This window comes from Candoia aspera, chromosome 18, assembly GCF_035149785.1.
Source record: "Candoia aspera isolate rCanAsp1 chromosome 18, rCanAsp1.hap2, whole genome shotgun sequence".
NCBI classification, from domain to species: Eukaryota; Metazoa; Chordata; class Lepidosauria; order Squamata; family Boidae; genus Candoia; species Candoia aspera.
This window is the reverse complement of record NC_086170.1, coordinates 2845413-2859818: the sequence shown is the minus strand read 5'-3', so window position 1 is coordinate 2859818 and position 14406 is coordinate 2845413.

The window sequence follows — 14406 nt, the reverse complement described above, 5'->3', positions numbered from 1 at the left end:
AAATATAAATAGACATAGACATAGACACAAACACACACACACACACTCACTCACTCACTCACTCACACTCCTGGGCCCAATGCACAGCATTTTCCTTCCTTCTAGGTGTTCAGCAAACTTGTTTTCTCCAAACCAGACATCTGTGGCTTCAACCCCACTCCACCCCAACAGTTTAAAAAACTCATGGAAACAAAAGGCCGATTGAACCACAATCCGCTCCTTTCTTCTTAAATCAGGGGGTTTCAGCAGCTTGCGAATTCCGCTGAGTGGTCTCTGCAGCTGTCCCCTTCCTGTTTTCCCCCCAATTTTCCCTCTTCGTTTCGGAGAAAACGCTCTTTCCAGCAGGCTTGCAAACGTGCAGCACTTCTGGAGCAGTATGCTTGCTGATTGCTTCTTCAATCATCACATGCAACAACCAGCTAAGACACTGCCAGAGAAACACTCACAGAGAACGCACGCTGCCCGGCGAAGGGCGCTGTTCTTCCTCCCTTCCTTTCCTTCAGCGTTGCAGCCCCTGTGAAGACGAGGCGACAAACTTGGCTCAAAAAGAAACAGGTGGCAAGGAAAGAAAACAACAACAATACCAAAACAAATCAGTAAGACAAACAGGACTAGAAACATGATTTGGAGGCCCTGGATTCAAATGTGTCTGATGTGGAGTCTGAGCTTGGAACAAAAGCACGGTGGGATTCCCGAGTGCAAAACCAGCTAATCACAAACTATCTTGAGTCATGCAAGGGGAATTACAGATACAATATGGCAGGGAAAAGGAAATGCATTTGGGGAAAGAGGGGGGGAGGGGGGGAGGGAGGAGCTGAAAACAGTCCTTTATCTGCTCTGCAGAATTCAAGAGAACTCAAAAGATGAATTTGCTTTCTTTTAAGGAAATCACACCCAGTGGTACATATGGGCCAGGTTTCTAGTCCTCAACCTGCCAAAAAAATAAATAAAAAACCACCTTCCCCATCCACTCATCAGGTTTCTAGGCCTCAAAGTGGCAAAAAAGTATAAACAAATACTCAAGCCCTCCTTGTTTCAATTGTTTGAAGGGGCAAATGCCAGACTGATGTCTCAGCTACCAGAATGAGGCAAAAAAGAGGGAGATACAAAAAAAAAGTTAGGCCTTTGACACCTTCACCTGCAAAGCAGAGAAATGGCAATTATTTTCTGTGCTGGGCAAAGCTATCTGAAGTTTGAGTAAATTGAATAAACAAAGAAAACCGCTTTTCAAATGCTTGATACCTGAGTGTAGCACAGCCAGCCTGCAAAGTCCTTGGTGCCCTCAGAAATGAGAATGCCTTCTTCAACCCCACCTCAAACAAATCCAAGTTTAGCTAGAAAGAGCAAATGTCCCAACATTGGAAGAGACCAAGGATGTAATCTTGGTTGTCCCAGCTGAGCTCTAGACTTAAAGCCACCAAGAAAAGGAGGGAGGGAGGGAAGGAAGGAAGGAAGGAGACGGGGAGGGAGGAAAGGAGAGGGAGAGAAAGGAAGGAAGGAGGGAGGGAGAAGTAGAGAAAGCAAGAAAGAGAAAAGAGGAAGGAAGGAAAAAAAAGAGAAGAAAATAGAAAGGGACAAAAAAGTAGGTTAGAAGTAAAGAAAGACAGTAAGAAAGACACAGAGAGAAAAGGAAGAGAAAGAGCAGAAAAGCCAAGAATTGAATCTACCTGTTCCGTAGTGCGGCATCTTTCTCCCTCTGCTTGGGTGATGGACAAACGCCAGTCCAAATCCCCTGGCCTGGCCCAGGAGCTTCCTCCTCCAGCTGGGTGGGGCATCTCCCAGGTAGCCTTTTAACCCAGTGTGGTCACACACATGTGTGCGTGCCTCTCTCTCTCTCTCACACACACACACACCATACAGGCCAGGTGAGCCAAGACGGGGAGAGCCCTCTCCAGCCACACCTCTCAGATCCTCCAGAGCTGGGAAGCGACAAAGCGGATTTGCAGAGGTGACTTTGTCTGAACACCGCCTCCTGGCTTCCCAGAGTTGCACAAGCTGGTCCAGGCTGCACCCAGAGATGCCCGCTGGGCAGGAGTGCAAGCTGGGCAGCCCCAGCTGAAAACCAAAACAGAACCTCAAGCTGCTAGTCCTTTTGAATCAATCCTCCCTGGGGTTTTTACGTCTTTGGACGTGAATGAGTTTGACGTGAGTTGCCACGTTGGTTTTATTCTGGAACCCGCTTTGCAGACTTTTTTATACCGCAGCGAGGCAGGGAGAGTTAGAAACTTTAAAAAAGTTTCCTCAGGACAGGTAAGAGGTGGAAAAATAAATGGGAGTGAGCAAAGGGCAGCTCACACCCTAAACACACAGACACACACACTTAGGATGACTCACTGGCAGCCAGAAACCAACAGCAAACAGAACAACTGGGCTGTCAGGAGCCCACAAAAACACACAAGGATTATGCAACATGGACAAAGATTGCCGAATAATGGAGTCATTACCTAAGCCTTGCACCGGATCAGCCGAGTGGCCAGCGAAAGGCCTGAGAACCAGCAGCAGGAAAGATATTTGCGATGCAACCCACAGCTCCCAAGGAGTCTTCTTGCCGCATCTCTGCATGATGGGCCGTTCTGGGCTTGCTTCTCCTAAGAAAGCACCGGGGAGCAAGTTATATGTGGGTTCTGGGCTCTTCCAATCCAGACGCAGTGGACTTCCTCGACCTGCCCCATCTTTGGCGGAGTGTGCCTGTCGCCTCCATGAGTTCCTTTTTGCCAGCTTCCTGTTAAGAGGGCTTAAAAGAGCCCCACAAGTGGAAAGGGACTAGATTCCAAGGGATCCTTGAACACAAGATTAGAACAAAGCTGGAGAGGGGGATGCCCGGCAATGTATGCCTGGTTTAGCGTGGAATTTTTTTGGAAAGGCTGTACCAAAACTTACTTTCCAAAAGGAAGAAATCTTTAAGTGATGAAGTAAGGAAAATGTTCACACACTATAGGTGGTGTTTCTCAACCTTGACAACTTGAAGATGTGTGGACTTCAACTCCCAGAGCTGGCTGGGGAATTCTGGGAGTTGAAGTCCACCCATCTTAAAGCTGCCAAGGTTGACAAACTTTGCTATAGACCCATCTTCAAGATTCTGTGGGGGCACAGAAGTGCTTATGACAAAAAATTAAATTAAATTAAATTAAATTAAATTAAATTAAATTAAATTAAATTAAATTAAATTAAATTAAATTAAATTAAATCAAATCAAATCAAATCAAATCAAATCAAATCAAATCAAATCAAATCAAATCAAATCATATCACTCTCTCTCAGCCCAACTCACCTCACAGGGTTGTTGTGGGGAAAATAGGAGGGGGAAGGAGCATTAGGTATGTTCCCCACCTTGAGTTATTTATAAAAGTAATAAAGGTGGGATAAAAAATCTAAAAATAAAAGAACTTATGAGCGACTTTTCTCCCAATTCCAAATCCACTATATATCCCCAGCATGGGATATGATGTATAAGTCTAACTTAATCAAGATGCTTTTCCAGCTTTTACTCATTAAAGCGGACACGGGAAAAATTGGCAAGCTGTGGATTAAAGAGACCACTTCTAACTCACGTCCTGCAGCTTAATTAAGCCTTGCTTAATTATATCAGTCACTCTTCCTCCAAAGCAGATGGGTTAGTCTGCAACCGCTGCTTGTCAGCAGGCCCTGCGCCCGGTAATCGGATTTGTGACCTTTGTCTGTGGAACATGGGACTCGGAATCCAGCCGGTCTGGAGGGGAAGGCCACGCACAGGGAATGTCTGAATCCTTTTCCTTCTTCTGAGATTTGGAAGATGTGCGGTGTGTGTCACCTCTGCAAAGACAGGTCCCCTATCCGTCCTTCACATCTTGTTTTTTCACTCTCTTGCACACGCACACACACACACAGGCACACTGCCACTTATAAAGTGTACTTACGTTCAAGGAAAAGGACGAAAATCCATCCAGAGATTGGAGTTAAGGGTGGTGATGAAGCTGTTTCTCGTCTCTCCCTGATCTTTTAACAAGTCTAGACTAGCCCAGGCAAAAATCGTCTTTTTTTTTTTAACTTCCCTCTCCAGACCGCAGGCGAGCAAGCAAGTCATGCTGAGGATCACAGGAAGAGCTCAGAGGTTCAGCCGGGGATTCACAGGAACAGCAACCCATGCAGGGTGGCTACACAACATTCTTCATCTGCAAAAAAAAAAGTCAAAAGTCCTTTATAATGCACTAAGCAGACCCTCTTCTGTTTTGGCTTTCGACTCACATCTTCAGGTTAAAAGTAAAGAAGAAGAGGAAGGCAACTGATCTACCTCGCAAGGTCGTTGCCTCGAATTTTATCTGGTTGGGAACGATGGGCTTGTGCAAAAAAAGGCACCCATCCACCCGCACATCACACACCCTTTCCAAAAATCAGAAATTCATCTGCCACGAAGCAGATCTGGCGGGAATTAGCAAGAAATTTGGACAGCTTCTAAACGTTGCCGGTGGTGGAGTTAAATCCTCATCCTGTGAAATGGAGCAATATGGATATGAAACAGCACAAAATCACCCAAGGGAGTTGTACTGTGTTGTCAACGTCTGGCACACACCGAACCAGGCGCAGACGCCCAGTGCTGCTGCTGCGAGGGAAGTGAGTTTGGAATGGCTCCGCGCGGGTGCTGACAGTGCAGCTAACATACCTAGGCTGGAAGGGAGCCAGCTAAGGGGAAAACACAATAAAAGTTTTTAGAAATGGTGCAGAGAGAAATTGCTTTTGCAACTGGTTCCCCTGTGAGGCAGATTACTAGCAGTTGTGGGGAATTTTTTTTTAAAGCTCCCTTTTTTTAGGCAAGACACAATTTGAAGGTGGCCTTCCTGTTTGAAAAGGCTGGACGAAAAGGCAATTTCAGCAAGGGCAAAATACAAGCACCGGGTTTAGTGGCAGTCTACCTCAGAAGAACCAGCCGCGGGGCTCTGCCGAAAAGAGGAGGGGGTACGGGCTGAATCCTCGGGTGATTTAAACACACAAACGACTGTGTGCTTCTGGTCTGGTCTGGGTTGATACTGGGGGGCAAGCCATCCTGGTTCTTGGGGTAATTTGGAAAAATGTATTTTGGCAGCCGTGTGGGACAGGCTGCAGCAGTGACATCACAAGCCCCAAAGTCAGGTGGCCATTATTCGATTCGGAGGCCGTGCAATCCGTCCATCTGTGGCTGGGCGCTTTATCGATCCTCCTAAATTCTGCTCCGAGCAGAAAACGGTGCTGTGCTTTCCCCTCCCCAGACAACACAGCAGCATAAAAAGCCACCCCTCCGTATAATTTCCCACAATTTTGATCATCAACAGAGGCATGAATTCCAAATTTGCCAGCCCGGTCGCTAAGGGTTGGGAAAACCCCTTGAACGAACGCTAAAATTGCATGACGGATGATGGTGGCTGAGTTTCAGACAGTAGCTTCAAACCAGGGAAATGTTTCTTAAAGGCTCCCCCGAGCAGCTCTGAAAACCAAACGGTGGAGTTTCCTCTCTCGAAGAAGAAGCGGAATTAAAACGCCTAGTCAAGGTGCTAGATCTCTTGGAGGTCTACGAGGATCGCTGCGGCACAGAGCGGCCTGCTGGACCATTCCCTCTAGGCAGCAAGTTGAAATTTAGAGCATCGGTATTTGCAGCTTTACCCAGCACACCCGTTTCTGGAGTGACCCATTTCCTGGGTTTTCAAACCATAAGCCAAGCTAACCAAGGTTAGCCCTAGCCACCATCACTCCAGCTCAGGAGAGTTTGTAGGAAAGGGCTGAAAATAGGCAAGCGTGGTACGTATCCTGGAAGTCTTGAAAAGAAAAGGAAATGAGTTTTCACAACCAGCCATATATTTGAAAAGCTGATGGAGTCCTTTTCAGTGGTTATAAATTACCTTGGCGCTAATATTTCCCTGCAGTATTAAAACTCTCCTCCTCTGACTTTGGAACCGAAGTCACACGCCACGCTGCCCCTTGCCAAGACACAGGAAAAGGAGGAGGCTTAAAATTTAAATGTCGAATTTAAGGAGCACAGGCAAGCAGCATCGTCCTTCTGCCAGCCTGATTCTCTCTCATTTCAGGAAAAAAAAATCTATTTTTTAAAATAGATCAAAGGGAAACCTTTTCCATTCCCCAGCCCTCCTCTCTCCTCTCCCAATGCAAATTTACTCACGAGAAAGTCCCCCGAGTCCTGCTGCAACTTCTCCTAAGGACCAGCTCGCCCCGGCTTCGAACCTCTCCTGCACACTATTTGCCGCAAATATTTCTGCTTTCGAACTCGGCACCCTCCCGAACGGGCTCCCAGCTTCTCCCCTGGGTCTCTGTAGGAGAGAAAGGACAATGTGAAAAGGCAACTTCCAAGCTAAAAATACAGCTTGGGTGTGTGTGTGTGTGTGTGTGTGTGTGCAGGATGGGGGGTCAACATGGGGGGGATTGAATTATAATCATGTCTATCAAGTGACATTGGGGTTGGTTTAAGTGTGACCCCCCAAAAAGAGGCTGAATTGGGTGCCTGCTTTTTCCCCCCCTCCTCTGGTTGGAGAGAGGATGGAAGCAGAATTAACTATTCCCACCCACCCCCCAAAAAAAGAAAGAAAAAGTCACTTACCTCTTAGGGGACAAGAAAGATGCTGGCGCCCCTTGGCCAGCATGAAACTTGCTGCAATATTTGGTTTCCCAACAAAATGACATTGTCCAGGCAGAGAGCAAACTGCTCAGCTCAGCACACTTCCAACATTGCCGCAGCCGTGTAAAACCGGCGCTGCAGGATTTCTGCACAACTCAATGTGCAGGAGAATCTTAAAGGGGAAGGCAGCCATTCCAGAAGCCTGGAAGGTCAGCCTGGAAAGGAGGAAGTGGGGGGGAGGCCTCAGGACAGGGGCACCCCGCTGGCACCCTCAAGGTCGCCAGGAAGGAAGGCCCCCATGCCCACCACAGTTCGGTCCCCTCCATTGCCTCCTGAAGGGTCTTCCTCGGGGGAGGTGGGCGAAAAGGGATTCTTTGGTTCCAGTGGCGCAAAGCATGCGCTCTATCTGCGCACGGCCTGGCTCGGATGAAGGGGGGGTGAAGCCATTGCCATCTGATTTGCGATGAGGGTGAGGATGGTGAGGATGGCAACGGCTATTTATTATTATGATCCCATACCATTTCCAACTGCCTGAGAAAGATTCTCCTTCGATCTCATACCAGGGCTGGTATTTGTCGGGGGAAAACTCCGCTGTCTGGTTAGTGCAAGACCCTTGCGACAACTCTTTAAACCAACAAACCAGCATCAATCCTGAGATTTAGACTAGCCTCTCTGTGGCTTGTCGGCATAGCTACTTCTGAACAGCACACCCACCTTCTCCCAAGAATAAATGAGAATTATATAGGATGAGTGTGCAATCTCAGGAGATCAGCATCACCGAGTTGGGCACCTCTCAACTGGAGAGCTACTGGATCTCGGTCTCTGAGATTAAGGTCAAGATCAGGAAAACCTGGTTTGAGCCCCCAGTCAGCCATGAATCATTCTGACAACTTTCCTTGTCTTGTTTTCCCTAAATAAAGGCAGAACATGACTTGCAATTATGAGACAGACAAAGCTGGATCAATCCATCTTCTCTCTCTCTGGATTTTCATACTGTGCTAAACCATGGTTGAATTAGGCATAGGGTGCCAAACAAGCTACAGTTATTCCCAAAGGCTCACATCCAACATAAACCAAACAACTTCGTTTCAACCTGAAAAAGGCTTGGGCACAGTTGAGGATTTTTGCACCTTATTCTCCATCCAGTTTTCAGTGTTCATTTCAATTTTATTCCATTTATTTATTTATTCATTCATTCATTCACTTTATATTGTCGCCAATCTCAAACTAGTGACTCTGGGGACTAACAACAATAAAAACAGCCATGATATAAAACAATAAAAACAATAACAAAAATTAAAATTATTATTAAATTATTAAAATTATTATTAAACGCCAGCATTTTATTCTGAACGATAGACAAAGGTGGAATCAGATGATGACCCAGATTGACAAGAGTTGAGAAACAGGCTCCGGGAAAGGATCAGACCCACATTTATTTTCCATTTAATAGCTCACCAAGGAGAAATCCAACTAACTTAGATTCCTAAACGCCATGCAGCAGGAAAAAAACTCTGTCAAAACATCGGAATTGTATCAAGACTTGTATAATACAGAATTCCACCCGAGTTTCCCATAAGACTGATAACAGATGAAAATTATTTCCGTCTTCACAGGATCCACCTTTTGGAGTTCGCGCAATTCATGTGCAATGTAGAACAACGTTTTCTGGTGCAACTGTGCATGGTTGTGCCATTTTGCACAATCACAAGCAACTTAGGTCAACAGCATTAATTTTCACCAAATCAATCTGTCACATATAAAATAATCTAGCCAGGTGGAAGAGAGACAGAGCATCTTTTTTTATTAATTTTCCAATAATGTCCATAGCCCAGATTTGCCCACCAAAACCTACAAATTAGCTCTCATCCTATGAATGTCTGTTTACAAGTATGTTATCTCTGTTCACTGCAGATTTATTCCCTAGGTTAAGCGTGCAAATGGATGGGTTTTATCGGTCTCTGAAAATAAGGTAGTCCTCGCTTAATGACGGTTTAGTGACGGTTCAGACTTACGACAGTGCTGAAAAAACCGACTTCCGACCGATCCTCACACTTATGACTGTTGAAGTGTCCCCACAGTCACATGATCATGATTTGGGCGCTTGGCAGTTCGCATTTACGACCTGCGGTCATGTGATCACCATTTTCAGCCTTCCCAGCCAGCTTCTGGCAAGCAAAATCAATGGGGAACCGTGTGGTTTGCTTAATGATCACAGTGATTCACTTAATGGCCACCGCAAAAAAGCTCGTAAAATCAGGTCAGATTCACTTAATGACCGCTTCACTTAGCAACCAAAATTCCAGTCCCAATTGTGGTTGTTAAGCGAGGACCTGTACGCTATACGTATTTGCAAAAAATAAAACAAAACTGCACAATTAATAGATGAACAGAACCTAGTCCCCCAAATTAGAATTTTTCAGGCAACTGGGGGTGCTATTCACATCAGGCCCTGCTAGCACAGCCAGGAATGATTGGGGTTGTAATTTGCAAGCATCTGCAGAGAGACAGGTCGGAAAATGACTAACTCGTTAATTAGCTAAACCTTGCAGCTTTAAATTAGATCCTACCGTGTTTAGTCAATATCGGTGAAATATTGGGATTAGATGAGATGAAAAGATAGAGGAGAACAGAAAGAAAGGATTTTGCAAAACGGGAGGAAGGGAATGAAGAACCACAAAGCTGGATAAGATGAAATAAGATCCGGGTGCACACAACTGATGATTTTTGCTTGTAAAATGCTTGGTAAGGTTAACGGCAATTTCACACCAAAGTATCTTTGGCTGAAATATAGAATTAAACCCTCTTTAAAAGGAGAGGGGGAAGAAACACCATCCAGGCCGGTGCAATCATCGCAAGAGACAGAAAGCAAAATCCAAGATTCTTAGGCCTTTTCCGATCAGGTGAAGGCGGCAAGCGAAAATCAGAAAAAAATGCAGTTGGGGAATTTATAGAAGTTATAGAATTGAGATTCTATAAACAGCAGCAGAACAGAAGTCTGGAACAACCAAAAAAAAAAGGAATTTATTTTGCATCTTTGAATTAACCTAGGCCTTAAAGAAAATACTTAAGGCTACTAACGATTCTCTGAATGCTATCGGACTACAACACCCATCTTCCCTGGCCATGCTGATGGATGACAACTACACCCCCCCCTTCGGTGGGTCCCAAATTCATAAAAAGTCCTTCCCTTTTCCAAGCTGGCGCCCTCTGGATTTGCCACTTTGCACATCCCAAACTTTCTAGGCTTGTTGGAATGATTTGGCTTTGTAGTCCCTCCCCATCTAGAAGGCCGGCTGGGGAAACCTTTGCTCACACCGAAAATTAAAAAATAAAGAATAAAAATCCATCACCGCTCCAAAGAGGAGGGAAGACATCCATTGACATATATGGGGGAAAACGTTTAGCGGCTAAGAAGCTTGATTTCGGTTTATCAAAGTTTAATCTCACTCGGTAAACACGACTGCAGATTTTATTCATTTTTATTGTTATTGAGTTTGCATACCTTCATGTTGCCTCATGTCAGCAAAAAGACAACAAAGAGGAACATTAGAAGTAGGCTAAGCGGTTTTTAAAAAGCTACGTTAAAAACAACCTAACTTGTCAAGCTTCCTAAAACCCAATGGACAGCATTGCCCTAAAAAGTCCTTTTTCAATTCCTAAGGATCTTTTGTTGAGTTAGACCCCTAGGCAGCTGAACTGTACATCTGCATAAACTAACTCAAATCAAAATTGCACTTTTTAAAAGGGAAGGCAACTTTTTTTTACCTCCCCATCCATCAAAATTAGCTATGATTCACATTCTAGTGAATGCAGCAAAGGTCAATTTTTTTCCAGTGTTTTGGTTCGTTTCAGGTCAGGATTTAGAAGCGTCTCGTTTCAGCGTCATTTGGATTATTTTTTAATAGGATACGTTCCAACTAAATTAAATTAAATCAGGACGGTTTGATTCCTATTTTTTTTTTAAAGCAGGAGTTATTTTCTTGGAGAGGCAAACGAAATATGCGCATTTAAAAAGCGAGCAATGGCTCCGTCAGATCAATAGATTTAAGGTGTTTCCTTACCCGTTCACAGCAATGGGCTAAAAATTTGACAGCTCACAGCAAGGGCTTTGGGCAAATTCCAGCGCTGATCTTTTAAGCTCTAAAGCAAAATCTGATGGAGAAACTTCTGCAGGCTTCCTATAGAATCTGCAGCCTTGGCTTCTTAACCATGGTTATAGAATAAGCTGCCGCCAGTTAGCTTGGCCCTTAAGCCAGTCTGTGGCCGTTGCGTTATATCGGCTTTTAAGATTCCATTTTATTAATGGACTTTTAATTCTGATTCCTGCTGGAAATGCAGAGGTAATCCTGTCCAAAACAAATAAATAAATTAGTCACGTCACCCACATCGGTGCGAACGAACCCGCAAGCTACCAGTTTTTGCATTTTCCTGTGGAACAGTGGCCATCCTTTGGGTGCCTTCTCAAAATGCACCCAAAATCTTGGCAAACTACACAAATCACAGGAGTTTATCCTCAAATGTGCCACTTTGGGCAAACTCCACCCACTTTGCCCTTAGCTCTGCCCTCTGCCCAAATGCAAACCCGGGAAGGTTTTGAAGTTCACAAAATTCCCCTTGATAGCTAAGCCTGAATTTGTGAAATTGTGAAATTCCCCTTTGTTTCTACCATGGAATCTTCTTAAAATCTGCCTTTTAAGACCGGAAAAGTATTGATTTAGGGGGGGTGAATGTCCCCCAGACTGAAACATTAATAATAATAATAATAATAATAATAATAATATGTATTATTTGTTTCTATTTTCCTCCCTTACGTTGCTTTTGTTTGTAAACTTCTCCCTTAGGAGAAAAACACCAAGCACGCAATAAGGAAACCCTTTTTGGTCAGAAAAATCGCCTGTTGCAAATATTGATGTCCCTTTTTGACAATAAACAAAGGCTGTTTAAAATAATTGCAGGGGCATTGAAGATCTTGGCTAGCTGGTTTGACTAATGATTCACACTTGGTTTTGTTGCCCACTTAATGATGCTGCTGTTTCATTCCCCGCTTGTATTACTGAAAAGGATATGAATGTCGTATTGCGCCTTTTAACCGTCCTAAGAATTATTTTAATTTCAGCCATGTCGTAACATCGGTGCCGAAGGGCAGGGGAGGAAGTGGCAGGAAAAAAAATGCAAATAAAACTGATCAATAAACGAATAAAAGGAAAAGAGGGATTGGAAACTGGAAAAGCATTTTGGGCAGGAACAAGGCGGTGGTCCAAAGAGGTGCAAGATGAGAACACAGAGAATGCAAAACACAATCCTGGGTTTAGCACTGGGTACACTCCTTCCACAAACTATGGGGAAAACTAACTATGGTTTGCGTTGAGCTCTCTTCAGGACAGGCCTTCCTGCAAGGCCCACCTATCTGGGGTTTGAGGTCTCCTGCTGGATCTCAAATCTTGATGCTAAATGATCCCAGGCAGCAAAAGCTTTTTAGGGCTCCAGAATTCCTTTGAAAACTAACCAAGATATCTGCTCAGATCATCCGACTGATTTTGGGGTTTCCCACCTCTGAACTCAAGAGGAAAGATGTTCCCAGCCAAGTCCGTTTTTGTGTCGAAAATCCATACCAGGTTTTTTTCTAGGAAAGCCACCGAAAGTATTTTGGTTCTGGCAGCAGATTAATACAGTTTAATCTAAATAAATGAACTTTATTCCAGTGCTTGATTTTTCCCAAGCTTCCAACTTCAACTGGCCTTGAGCCTTGTTTTCTCTGCAGCGAGCCTATGAGGCTGGCCTTCCTTACGCCTTTTTGACAGCTCCAGCATTATGCTGGTCTTTGACGGTCATAAAGACTTGACCTGACTTGATTTGATTGACTTGGACTTGACTTGATTGACAGCTCCAGCATTATGCTGGTCTATGACGGTCATAAAGACTTGACTTGACTTGACTTGATTTGATTGACTTGGACTTGACTTGATTGACAGCTCCAGCATTATGCTGGTCTATGACGGTCATAAAGACTTGACTTGACTTGACTTGATTTGATGGACTTGGACTTGACTTGATTGACAGCTCCAGCATTATGCTGGTCTATGACGGTCATAAAGACTTGACTTGACTTGACTTGATTTGATGGACTTGGACTTGACTTGACTGACAGCTCCAGCATTATGCTGGTCTATGACGGTCATAAAGACTTGACTTGACTTGACTTGATTTGATTGACTTGGACTTGACTTGATTGACAGCTCCAGCATTATTTATTTATTTATTTATTATCCTGCCTTTATTATTTTTACAAAAAACTCAAGGTGGTGAACATACCTAATACTCCTCCCTCCTCCTGTTTCCCCCCCCCCACAACAACAACCCTGTGAGGCGGGTTGGGCTGAGAGTGTGTGACTGGCCCAAGGTCACCCAGCCGGCTTTCATGCCCAAGGCGGGACTAGAACTCACAGACTCCTGGTTTCTAGCCCATTGCCTTAACCACTAGACCAAACTCTCTCTTATGCTGGTCTATGACTGTCATTAAGACTTGACTTGACAGCTCCAGCGTGCCAATACCCAGCATTGGAAAAACTCTGCACAATGAAGGAACGAGCATCCAGATTCAAATGTAAACCCTCACTGCCATGTCGAGCTTTCACATGCCAGCATGCTGGAGAAGCAAGGCCTAGCTACAGCAACTGGATAGGAGCACTTAAGAGAGCCTCTCAGGTTAGAGGCAGTCTACCTTACAACTCCAGCCCCTGCTTTTGGGTGTCAATGCTTAGGAGCCTGTTCCCCCAGGCTGAGAAACCACCTTATGCCTTAAGGTGGTACCCAAGCCTGTTGTTGCATCTCTGCCATGCACAAACCACATTCGAACCACCTTGCTGTGAAAGAAGGGACAGTAATTGATCAGGAGACGCGGGCAGCTTGTGGATAGCTCTACAATCTTCACTGACCCTGAGGAAGCAGAAGCAAGGGGCATTCCACGAATGGGTTTGCATGCTCGGAGTGGGGCCTGGAAATCAAAACCCATTCACCCCACCTTGCTGGCCTGCACCAAATCTGGAATCACTGCATTTAAAGAGGGTCTTGTCATGCTCTGCTTCTTGGCCACCACGTCCTGGGCCCTGCCAGCAGCTAGAAGGGCACAGATGCAGCAGAACACAGTCTGAAAAGGAGAAAAGGATGCCCCTTGACACGGGGGGCCTGGCAAACTTGGCAGAGCTCGGGCCAAAAGCCCATTCAGACGCCTCTGGCATCCAAGGTTGGCCGCTGGAGAGTGACTGAGCTGAACAGGCCATTCAGATTCAGCCTTGGGCATCTGCTCAAAGTCGGGCGAAGGACAGACAAGGTCCCCCAAGGCGGGTGCTGCCCCTTCCCTGCCTAAGAGCCGATGACATCAATCAGTTAATGGAAATCTATTGAGGCACCCAGCTGGATCCTGCAGGACCCGGGTTTTACTTCTGGGAGGATCGGCACGGTGTAGGGCTGCAGAAAAAGGCTGGACCGGAGGGGAAATTGAGAAATAACTATGCCGGATGCCAAACCCTCATCATGCTGGCACGGGTCCTGGTTGGGGAACCTTGGGAAGTGCAATCCAAAGCACCTGGGGACCCGAGGCAGGGAAGGGAGGAGAGAAAAAATTAAACAGAGGTGGGAAGAGTCGGAGAAGGAACGTGGGGTTCACTGCTAAAAAGTGATGCTCTTCGAAATGTGCCGCAAGGGAGGGTCTACCTACTCCATTACGGTGGCTTGGCATCCTGTACAACTGGGCCTGTTTCCAAAAGGCAGGCATTGCAACCGAGGCCCTTTAGCGCCCACAATTCTGCTTGAGTTCTTTAAAA